Source organism: Lontra canadensis, unplaced genomic scaffold (assembly GCF_010015895.1).
Source record: "Lontra canadensis isolate GAN:19392208 unplaced genomic scaffold, GSC_riverotter_1.0 scaffold131, whole genome shotgun sequence".
Taxonomy (NCBI): domain Eukaryota; kingdom Metazoa; phylum Chordata; class Mammalia; order Carnivora; family Mustelidae; genus Lontra; species Lontra canadensis.
In genome coordinates, this window is record NW_022631125.1 from 1,494,585 (window position 1) to 1,507,334 (window position 12,750).

Below are 12,750 nucleotides of genomic sequence, written 5' to 3' on the forward strand. Positions count from 1 at the left end.
GGCTCAGTCAGTTGAGCAACTGACTCTTGATTTCAGCTTGGGTTGTGGTCTCAGGATGGTGGGATGGGGCCCAGCATCGGGCTCTGGACTCAGTGGGGAGTCTGCTTGAAATTCTCTCTCTCCCTCTGCCTTTCCCCCTGCTCTCTCTCTCTCTCTCTCTCTCTCAAAATAAATAATGAAATCTTTTAAAAAATAATTAAATCTTAAAAAATGTGCATATATATATACATATATGTGTATATATATATGATTGTGTTGAGACTAAAAAAAACCTCAGTGGCAGATTAAATAGTGTATTAGACAAAGATGGAAAATAGTAAAGAGAAACAGAGTACTCCAGGGTATAAACACATGTGAAAAAAGCCCCAAAACTTCCACTTATTGATCTACAGAAGAATGGATTACAGGATGTTATGTGTATAAAATGGAATATTATACAGCAGTGAAAATGAGTGGCCTGTATCTCCAAGCAACAATGTGGATTATTCTTGGAAGCATAATCTTAAGTGAAAAATCAACTTCCAAAGTTTGCATATGGGTAAACAGTTTTGAGTTTTTTAATACTCAAAACAAGGAAACTCAATGTTGTAGTGTTTAGGCACATATGTATTATTGAAAAAACTATAAAAGAGGACTAGAATGGTGAACCACATGTAGGATAGATAATATTTCTGGTAGAGAGGTAGGAGGATTAGTTAGGAAAGAAAGCATAAGTAGACAGAAGTGATTTACAATCTTACAGTGCTTAGGTAGTAATTTCATTGATTTTTATTTTATTCCTATGCTTTATAATTTATTTAGATGTTTTACTTTTCCTTGCCCATGCATAAAATGGACACAAATACAAAAGGAAACAAAATACTTAAAATTAACCATTCACGAATTGGGAGTCATTTTTGTCTGAGCAGGCCTTTTCATTTGACCATAATTTTCATCTAGATTCCTCAAGTAATCCACTTTCTCCTTAAGTTCTTTATTCATCATAGTTTCTGTGTCATACACATTTTTTTTCTGGGAAAAATACCAAAGGAAACCTTTGATCATTTTTGCTTAGTAGTTTCTTCTCCAAAAAAATGTTAGTCACATGAAACTGCCAACAGATTTAAACAATCTCCAATGAAACATTTGTCACCCTCCAAAAAAACTCTTTTAGCCCATGTCATTCTGATACAATAGTTCATTTTAAAAAATTTAACTTCATTTTATTTCCATAGGTCTGTCATGTTCTGTGAAATATTGGTTCAAGTTGTCTAGGAAGATTAAAAATCTGATAAAGGGAATTCTGAGTTAAAAAATGACCCATACAGACCAAGTGGTGCTGGCTTATGAAGAAAAATCTTGCAAATCTTCCTTCTTCTCTTTTTGGATGGGTATAGCTGCCTTTTCTCTCCAATTTGGACATTCTGGGAAATGATTTTCCAAGAAGTACCTTCTCTTATGAAAATATAGTGAGATGTTTCTGGGTTCTCCACTTTGATACCCAAGGGGCTAATCTCTGCTACAGAAAAGTGGTGCAAGCTTGAGGACAGTGTCACACGTGATGATGACCTCTAACCTCTCCTGGTCTACACTGTCCATGCCAATCTGCCTACCCCAGCTCCTTTGCTCTATTTTCAAGGCATGGAATGAACCTACAGCTCCACAGAGACAGCAGATATGTGCTAGGGATGGAGTTTCTCAGTTTTATACCCCATCTCTGTAAATTTAGGGCTTTCCAATTCTTTTTTTTTTAAGATTTTATTCATTTGAGAGATGGGGAGAGAGAGAGAGAGAAGAAGAAGCGGGGAAGAGGGGCAGAGGGAGAGGGATAAGCAGACTCCCCACTGAGCAGAGAGCCCGATGCGGGGCTCGATTCCAGGGCCCTGAGATCATGAACTGAGCTGAAGGCAGAGGCTTAACCAATTGAACTCTGGGTTTGCCAGTTTTTATCTTTTAGCTCTCTGTAGCATTTAGCACTACTGACCATGCTGGACAGGAAACTTAAGTTCAGTGAGCAAGAGTAAGAGTATAGGGTGGGGACTGAGTGAACACAAGAGCTGATTTTTGCTGTGTGAGAATGTGAACTGAGATCTTCCCAGCTTTCAAAAGGTACTGGAGTTATGGATGTTAACTAGCTACAGAAGCCCAGAAAACATCTATCCCTTGTGACTTTCTGTCCACAGGGTGGAATCTTCCCCTCTTTCTTTCATAATGAATTCTGGTATCTTAAGGAATCTGTTGCAGCTTCAGCCACAACTGGACTACAGTACCTTCCCTTCTTCACCTGATTCTGCTGGAATGGTAGGAGCAGTTTTCTGAGTTGGAGACCAGATGCCTTTTCTTCTAGAAATGACGATGGCGCTCAGTTACAGTTGGACTAGAACCCTTAGTGCAGTGCAATCCTTCAGATACAATATGGGTTAAAGAGGCACGTAGCTCTGTTTTTGCTCAGAAATCTAAACAACCTTTCATGACATTGCTTTTAAGGGAAATGCAGTGTGGGTTCCAAATAATCGACTTATAAACAAACACATCCAGTGCCTGTGTTGGGGACTGCCTGATGTGTGGGGTTCTGCAAGCTAAGAATTTCATTGTTTTTAAAAAGTGGCTTTCCCCTTGTTTCCTTAGGTCAGTCATACTTTTCAAAAATCACTTGTCAGGTGTTTTACATCAATTAAAATAATTTCCTCTGAAATTATACTAGAACATCTGTTCATTCATCCATCAATATGCCCTTCCACTTTGAATAGTATGCTCATTTTTGAGGTGCTATTGATATAGTATTTATTAAAGCATTTCTAATTTTGAACTGTTCTTCTCCTATCTGCTAAGGACTTTTCGTCTCAATTGATTGTACATTGTTTTAATGGACGAAAGCAAAATGGAAAGTTCCAGTGCTTGCTTTGCCAGCATGTATACTAAAACTGGAACAATATAGGGAAGATTAGCATGGCCCCCGCCCAAGGATGGCACGTGAATTTGTGAAGTGGTCCATATTTTTCAGATGTGTAAACAGAACTTTTCTAAATCACAAAAAAACAAAAAGAAAGAAAAGAAAGTTTCATTGGTCTATAAGCTTCTCTACTAGATGGTAAGGTCTTCCAGTGCAGGACTAGGCCTAGTTAACTTTGTACCCCCTTTGCTGAAGAAATCTTTCTCACACTGACCTGAAATGCTGCAGCTCTGACCCATTTGGAAATATGTTAACATGGCACTTGACAATGAAGGACTTACCGCATTGTTAGCTGTCTTTCTTGACCACTGAGATTAATCAGGATCAAATCTAGATCATGCAATTATTGTTTTCAGGAATAAAGAAATTATTTTAGATCCTTGTGGTACACACTGGCTCGCTCATCATGCCCATTTCCTCTTCCAGGTGTGAGTGCATTTCCCAAGATCTTTTGTAGTGAGAGGTGGTCCCGAGTTCTAGGCAATGAAAGTGAGTGCGCCACTGCCAGAGGATGGCCCACAGGTATTTCTCATGGATGACTTCCCATTCTCTTTCTCTATTTATTGGACGAATGTGGAGGACTCTGAGGCCTAGGAGGAATATAGAGTACCCAAGGGGCTCCTGGGTGGCTCAGTTGGTTAAGCATCTGCCTTAGGCTCAGGGGAGGATCCCAGGGTCATAGGATCTAGCCCCACATCAGGCTCCCTGCTCAGTGGGTAGTCTAGGAGTATATTTCTCCCTCTGCCCCTCCTCTGCCTCTCTCCTGGCTTGTGCTCTCTCCCTCTCCCTCAAATAAATAAACACAATCTTTAAAAAAAAATAGAGAGAGGGTACCCAAGATGGAAGTAGCCTGGGTCCTTGAGTGACCATGTGGAAACCCACTCAGTCAGGAACACACATTTGACTTCCTATGAATAAGAAATAAATTTCTACTGTATTCAATCACTGAGATTATGGGTTTTCTCTCTATTAGCAGCTAGCACCACCCTAACTAATACAATCTTCCTTAAATGTATTTGAAAACTGTTTTGTCCTTTGTATATCTAGATGATGACTATATTCTGACAACAGTTCTCTGACACCAACTGGGTATTCAATTCAATTCTGACACTAAGTAGAGTTAGCCCAGATCCTACAGGTTAAGGGCTCAGTACTTGGGCTTCTCCCACTTCAGATGCCAACCACAAGTCCTGGATGTTCCCAAGCCACCTGTACATCTGCCTGGTTAGCTAAAAATCTGGGAATTCCCCTGACCACTCCTGCCTTCAGGTTCAGTAATTCACTAGAATGACTTAGAACTCATGGAAAGTACTACACTTATGATTACAGTTTTATTGTCAAGGGTACAACTCAGGAATAGCTAAATGAAAGAGATCAATTGGACAAGTCTTGGGGGGTGGGTGGCATAGAGCTTCTATGCCCTTTCCTTGTGGAATCAGGGCACACTACCTTCCAGGAGCATCCACTGTTCACCATTTCATTATGTAACATGATAGATTAAATCATTGGTCACATGACTAAACCCAATCTCCAGCTTCCCTCCCCTTCTTAGAGGTGGGGTAGGGATGGGGCTTAAAGTTCCAACCTTCTAATCATATGCTTGGTCTTTCTGGTCACCAGTCCCATCTTGAAATTATCTAGAAACCCACCATGAGTCACTTCATTAACGTGAACTCAAGTATGAATGAGAGAGGCAATTTACGTTAGGAAAAGACACTCTTATCAGGAAATTCCAAGGATTTTTGAACCTCTACACCGGGAATGGGGACAAAGACCAGGTATATTCTTTATTATATCATGGTAAATGACAAAGGTCAAAAATTTATTGTTGGAGCTTATTGACAAAAGAAAGTCTTTGGACTGGAGCTTGCCCACTAGACTGTTCTTCTTCAAGCTCTGAAATGTTCTCCTGTGTCTTGGATCTTCGTTGCACTCCTATTATAGCCCTAATAAGCCCAGAAGACTGTTCTTCTTCAAGCTCTGAAATGTTCTCCTGTGTCTTGGATCTTCTTTGCACTCCTATTATAGCCCTAATATGCCCATGCTTTCCAGTTAAGTTAGAAAGAAAGTTCACACTCATATCTAACTGACCAATAGCCTGTTCAACTTCGCTATTGCTTTGCAGCTCTTTATGCTTAGAATTCTGCTAGTAACACTATAGTATATTTGTTTGTAGTCTTTTTGTATGCATATATTGGCAGATAATTTTTTTCTCTTTATACAATTAGAATTTTAATGGAGATGTTTGGTAATGCCTTTTCCCCCTGTCTTTATATCATCAGCATTTCTTAGGTCATTCAGTATTCCTTGAAAACATCACTTTTATGGCAATAAAAAAATCCGCCTATGTACTCTATCTATAGATATATCATAATTTACTTGGATATTCCCAGGTGGCCTGAATATTTTGGCTTTGTGTTTTCAGTGTCATAAATAGTATGATGACTATCGTGTTTCATAAATCATTTTGTGTATCTTTGATCATTTCTTTAGGTTTATAAATGTCTTCATTCCTTTTAAATGCAAACATTTAATATATTTTGGGTTATTTACATTTTCAATAAGATTTGTATCTATATGAAGAGCAATTTGGCACCAAATCATAAGAATGAAAATACTATTTGTATCTTTTAACCTGGTTATCCACTATTGGGAAGAAATCCCAGTGAAATTTAAAAAAACTTGTCCAAAGATGTGCATAGCACTGTTTATTCACAATAATGAATCACAAAAAACTACCCAAATAATTTCAAACTAGACATGCATAAGCATAATACATAGAAAAAATGATGTGAATATATTGCTACTTTGAAATAGGTATACAAGACAACATTAAACAAAAAAGGATAGAATGCTTATACTGGTTACAACTAAGTAAAAAACGTATTCCTACATATTTATAAAAATTGGGAGGGAATTTTTAATTATTTATTCATTTGACAGAGAGACACACAGTGAGAGAGGGAACATAAGCAAGGGGAGTAGGTGAGGGAAAAGCAGGCTCCTTGCTGAGCAGGCAGCCAGACATGGGGCTCAAACCCAGGACCCTGGGATCGTGACCTGAGCTGAAGGCAGACGCTTAACGACTGAGCCATTCAGGTGCCCCTGGGAGGGAATTTAGAGCTAGATCAGTATTGGTGATTTAAGTATGGCAGCCTTTTCTGTAAGCTTGTTTAAATATTGTGCCGGTTGGACATAAACTCACTTCCTCAAGTTACCCTAAGGAAAGGGGAATTTATTGTCTGGATATCCTAGCACTAGAAATGAAGATTGGAAACACATCAGCAATGGATGGGGTTCTAGGAGAAAATCTCTTTGTCTTACAGTTCTTTCTTTCCTGTGCATTATCTTTGCTTCACCCAAGTATCTACCTTGACTTGGCTTTTACCTGCTTCTTGCCCTCCTTTTGACTTTTTGATTCTCACGATACTGTCAGGCATTCAGGGCTCTCCCAGAGACTTTATGGAGTAAGGCACTCTGATCTTAGAAAATTTCAGCTTGAAGCTGCAGGTCTTAAGGGTACTGACCAGTCTGGGGCCCTCTGCCTGCTCCCACCCAACTCACTTATACTGATAAGTGATATTGTACAAGGCCATTTTGGTTCAGCTCTTCTGCTGTAGGCCATGAGGTTTTCCCAGATATTGGGGCAGAACCATCAAAATTTAGCCTAGAAAAGTGTGTGTGTGTGTGTGTGTGTGTGTGTATTTGTGTTTTAAGCAAATGAATGTCTAGGTGCTTGAAGTTCAGATAATATAGGGAAGGTATTTAGGGTAAGATCTCCCCATGGGCCATTGAATTGTTCAATTGACTCCTTATTCTGCCATAAATGAGTAAAACCAAATAAATTCTTCTCTAAATTCTACAAGGGTTTAAATGACTGAGGCACATGACCTCATCAGGTCCTCCTTGGGACAATATGTTAGGGTGAGAGATAATAAGAAAAACCTGGGACTGAGAAAGATAGGAATGTCAAGAAGGTATCTCTCAGCGTTTTTCTGTGCAAACAAATTAGCTTCCCTACAAGTGAAATCTATGATTTATGGCTTGTGAGCTTCATGCTGTCACTAAACTAAGTGGTCCCAAACAAGTTCCCATTCATTTAAAAATTCTCCAGAATCTGGAAAAGGTCTCAGCTTCCATCTTATAGTTTTACCATCTTGTGGCTTCAAATTTGCCAGCATGTCAAGGGGCTGGTCGGAGGGGGGGGTGTGGGAGGGAAGAAAGCATAGAGGATCACGCACACTTAACCCCCTTAATCTGGAAGTGATGATCATCAGTTTAGCTTACATGTCATTGGTGAGAATTAATCACATGACCCCCCTCTCCACGCAGCATGCAGGAGTACTATTTAATGTAGTCCAGCTGAGTAGCCATCCTCAAGCACCTATTCTACACCATAAAAGGTATTGATAGATTTTTATTGGTCAGCTCGCTGTCTCTAATTATACTCTGCTAATTTGTTTTCTGGTCTCCTCTATCTCCTTAATTAAATCTAGCCCATGCATTGATAATTAATTAAGCAGCTCTAATCACATTAGTTAATTGCTCAAAAACAAAACAAAACACAAACCCATCCCATCATCTATGGCTCCCCATCATCTGTCAAATTAAGTGCCAGCTCCTTGCCTTGGTACTCAAGTCCCTAAAGAACAAATCCCATCCTACTTTTTTGGCCTCATCCTCCAGCACTTCCCTACCCTTTGCAGATATTTCAACCTCAATGGATCACTTGCTGTTCTTAAAACACAGAGTTGTTGTTTCATCCTATGTTTCCATCTGGTGTCCTATCCATCTCTCCATTCTGCCTCTAATAGGTGGTATACATTTTAAATAAATTCAGCATATTTTTCTTATTTTATGGCTTTCTGAGTCCCCTAGTGAGTGTTGCCACGGAATTCTAAATCGCCAGTTTCAAAAATTATGTCCCTGTTGAACATTACGGCACTCGGCAGCAGCAGGAGCCTCAATCCCCCAGCCTTAGGAACCAGGTCTTTCATTGACATGTTACAATTAACACCCACGGAGACAGCCACTTACGCACATTCTGCTGTGTGTAACCGCTAGTTTAGAGCGTTTCCATGAAGTCATTTCCTAGTGTAGTGTCTACCAGATAGAAGTCAGAATTTTTACCTTCTTTGTAAAGCAAAAATTTAGGGCATTTTCTGATGAATATAAAGATGTGTGAGAGTAAGAGAACAAACGCATAAGAAGGAAGAAGCCATATAGGAAATGCAAATGAAACATTTAAATCCTGAGCAGTAAATCATATAAAGAAGCAGAACATTGGATGCGGACTTCTGAAAAAGATCTCTAAAATTCTTAACCTAGGATCCCTACTGCAGAAGAGGTAATCTAGCAATGGACACTTGCTTATTTCCATGCCTAGGAGACCCGGTTGATGTTTCTGGCTTTGGATATTCTGTAGCATTGCTTCCAGGCAACCAAGAGAGCAGAGCAATCTTGGCTGTTGTCACCATTTTCTTCCATTGGAATGACCCCTTTACTCCTGAGTTTCTCAGTCTGAGTTTTAGAGACAGAGATGTTGCCCCTGTTGACTGTGTTTTCAATGTTCCCCCTGAATCCTTTCTGTTTTCTGTTTTGGCCGGCTCTCAGGATCTACTCATTTTCATAATAACTATGATCCTTAGAGCCCTGCCTAATATTCAGTTGTTGGGTTGAAATGAATGTTAAAAATGAATAAATAAAAAGTTACATTCTTATTTTTAAGATACAAAGAATGAGAATTATTAAGTAAAAAATTCTTTGACATTGTCCCTTCCCCATCCATTCTTTCAACCACCCATCCATCCATTCAGCCATCTAATATTTATTGTGTGCTTACTCTGTGTAACCATTGTACTACATGCTCTTGCTGAAGTCCTTCAATAAAAGAAACAGGAAGTGTCCTACTCAGCATTTACTCGAACCATGTCATTTTCCAGATTCCTGGATATTTTTTGAACTGTTCTGTTTTGTTTTTAGATTTGATGGGTGGTGTGCAGCTTATATTAATGGATACTTGAGAGGGGAAAGCATAAGGGGTGCGGTAAAGGGCAATTGTGAGTCAAATGACTGGGATGAAAGCTGAGTTCAGTTCCTACTCATGTATTCCCAAATTATTTGCTGAGTCCCTACCATAAGTAAAACTTTATGGTAGTCTTTTTGAGTGATATGATGCATGAAACAGGATTTGTATACTTACTGAGCTTATTTTCTTTAAGACAGTAAAAGATCGACGTAAGTAATTAACTCAAGGTAGGTTTTCATGAACACAAAAGAAACGGTACAAGGAGTCTGAGTATTTAGAGACAAGAAAGATCACCTCTGATTGAAACTAATCAGGAAAGTATCCTTGGAAGGAAGATATTCTGAGTTTAGGATTTGGAGGATAGGTACGACTTCAAGAAAGAAAGAAGATATTCCAGGCAGAAGGAACAGCATGAACAAATATAAGGAGGCAGGAAAGTAAAAAAGCATAGTAGGAATGGATAAAAGACCTCAATGTGAGGCAGGAGTCTATCAAATTCCTAGAGAACATAGGCAGTAACCTCTTCGACATCCATCACAGCAACTTCTTTCAAGACATGTCTCCAAAGCCAAAGGAAACAAAAGCAAAAATGAACTTTTGGGACTTCTTCAAGATCAAAAGCTTCTGCATAGCAAAGGAAACAGTCAACAAAACAAAGAGGCAACCCACGGAATGGGAGAAGATATTTGCAAATGACAGTACAAAGGGCTGATATCCAAGATCTATAAATAATGTCTCGAACTCAACACACACAAAACAAATAATCACATCAAAAAATGGCCAGAAGACATGAACAGACACTTCTCCAAAGAAGACATACAAATGCCTAACAGACCCATGAAAAAATGTTCATCATCACTAGCCATCAGGGAGATTCAAATCAAAACCACATTAAGATACCACATTACACCAGTTAAAACGGCCAAAATGAACAAGACAGTAAACAACATGTGTTGGAGAGGATGTGGAGAAAGGGGAACCCTCTTACACTGTTGGTGGGAATCCAAGTTGGTGCAGTCACTTTGGAAAACAGTGTGAAGATTCCTTAAGAAATTAAATATAGAGCTACCCTATGACCCTGTAATTGCACTAGTGGGTATTTACCCCAAAGATACAGATGTCGTGAAAAGAAGGGCCATCTGTAACCCAATGTTCATAGGAGCAATGACCACAGTTGCCAAACTGGAAAGAACCAAGATGCCCTTCAACGGACAAATGGATAAAGAAGATATGGTCCATATATACAATGGAGTATTATGCATCAATCAGAAAGGATGAACACCCAACTTTTGTATCAGCATGGATGGGACTAGAAGATATGCTGAGTGAAGTAAGTCAAGCAGAGAGAGTCAATTATCCTATGGTTTCACTTACTTGTGGAGCATAAGGAATGACACAGAGGACATTGGGAGATGGAGAGGAGAAGGGAGTTGGGGGAAATTGGAGGGGGAGACAAACCATGAGAGACTGTGGACTCTGAGAAACAAACAGGGTTTTGGAGGGAAGGGGAGGCTGGGGGTTGGGTGAGCCTAGTGGTGGCTATTATGGAGGGCACGTATTGCATGGGGCATGGGGGTGTGGTGCATAAACAATGAATTTTGGAGCACTGAAAAGAAAGAAAATAAAATAAAAAAAAAAGCATAGTAGGGAATACTTAAATGCAGATTTTGGAAAACTGTTGTGTTGGCTTTTTCTCTATATTATTCTCCATTTTATTCCTGTTTTTTTTTTTTTTTTTCTCTTCTCTTTCTTGCTTTGTGCCTAGGGAGGCTGACCCTGGGACTCTCCAAAGCTTCAGTGGAAGGCACCAAGAAGAGATTGGCAAGAGGGAACAGAGGGCTCAGGCCCTACTCCTTCCTTGCTTTCATGCAATATCTGCATACCTCCTTAACCTCAGTTCCCACCAGACAGCTATTCTGTGGTTCTAGCTCTCAGGAGGCTCTGGTAATATTGTACCTTCCTCCTGTCCCTTCAGCCTTAGGGAGTGCTAACAGCTTCCCATTCACTGTTGCTAGTTTCTGTCTCAACATCCATTGCTAGTTCCCTTGATATTAACCACATGTCTGTAAATAGTCCCTTCATTAAGTCTCTTCATTTGAATAATCTGGAGGAATTCTGTTTCCTGCTGAGACTCTCTATTGCCATAAATGCCAAGCTAAGATGTGATATATCACCCTATCCACAGCATCTTAAATCCTGAGTACATCCTGACACCCATATGTCTATTAATGGTGTTTCCACTCTCAAAGTCAACCTGGAGTCATCCTGGACTCTCCTTTTCCATTATCTTTCACCTCAAATGATTTGTTGAGTCTTGCAGATTTACCTTCATGATGCCTTTTGCATTTTTCTTCTTCTCATTTTCACAACCACTGCCCTAGTTCAGGTCTTCATTGCCTCTGAATCTGTGACAATGCAAAAGCTTCTTAACTTCTTTGATTCCAGTCCCTTCTCACCAAACCTCCCATAGACCATGACTTAGACTATCAGCTTTGCCTGTGTTACTTCTGTGATCAAAAATCTCCTATATCCTTAAAAACAAGCAAAATATCCGAAATCTGTTAGACAATGTAGAGGGAGTGAAGTATTAATTTGTCAGGTTGACCTTCAAAGATGTTCATTATATGGGCCCTCCCAACTTTTCCCAGCTCACCTCTCAGTAATTTCCTTCTTCTATCTAATTATCCTAACTGGACTTTGCAGTTCCTTGAAATGCACCACCCCCAACATGCTCCTACCCCATGATCTTTAGTAATGTGGCCCCCTTCTCCTAATGCTCAACACCACCAGTTAAAATCCTATTCATACTCAAAGATCTTGTACAAATGATGGATATTTCAGTCTCCCTGGGCTGCTGTAACAGAAATGCCACAGATCATGTGGCTTATAAATAACAAGAATTTATTTCTCGCAGTTCTGGGGACTGGAAAGTCCAAGATAAAGTCCAACTTCTCGAGGCTGGCAGATTCAATGTCTGGTCAGGTCTTCCTTTCTGATGCATAGATGGCCATCCTTTCACTGTAACCACACATAGCAGAAGAGGCAAGGGATTTCTCTGAAGTTGTTTTTATAAAAAGCTCTAATCTCATTCATGAGGGCTCCACCCTCATGACCTAATTACCTCCCATAGTCCCCACCTCCTAATACCATCACCTTGGGGCTTACAATTTCAATACACGAGTTTTAGGGGGAAAATAGTCAATCCATAGAAATGAAGTTCTTCAAGTTTGTTTTTAAAATTTATACCAAATCCATTTATCCCTCTCTTTAAACATTGATAATATTTTATATGTATGTGTGTGTGTGTATAGTTCTCTCAAGGCAGTTGTTAAATACAAAAATAACTTTAATTTAATGACAATCCATGTTTTCTTCCAATTAAGGCTTATCTTTTTCAATTATTGAATCTAGGGAACACCTAGAATAGTTTTATGCACAATTAGGTTTGCAATGAATGTTCATTGGCTTGAATAGACAATGTTCAGTCTTCTAAGCAAAGTCTGTAAGGAGGAAAGCGCAGAGCCAGGGAAGAAGGGAGAAACACTAAAGGCTAAGTAGGAAGCTATTGTTATTACTGAGAGGTTAAAAAAAAGCATCTGGACCTTAACCAGGGTGGTGGCAGTGGGAATGGAATGGGTGGGGGATGGATATGAATGTCTTTGCAAAGTGTGGGTTATAGGAGAAGGAAGAGGAAGAAATAGACATAACACCAAGGACTGCAGCCTGGGTGACTGGGAAAATGGTAGAGTCATAAATTAAAACAAAAACAAAAACAAAACAAAACAGAAGA

At 39.5% G+C, this 12,750-nt stretch overlaps 1 non-coding gene across 1 annotated transcript; it reads left to right on the plus strand.

The window, feature by feature from the left end:
• Positions 1 to 2,873: 2,873 nt before the first annotated feature.
• Positions 2,874 to 2,980, plus strand: LOC116858003. The gene has a single exon (XR_004380848.1). It is a non-coding gene; the product is annotated as a U6 spliceosomal RNA (small nuclear RNA).
• Positions 2,981 to 12,750: the final 9,770 nt, after the last annotated feature.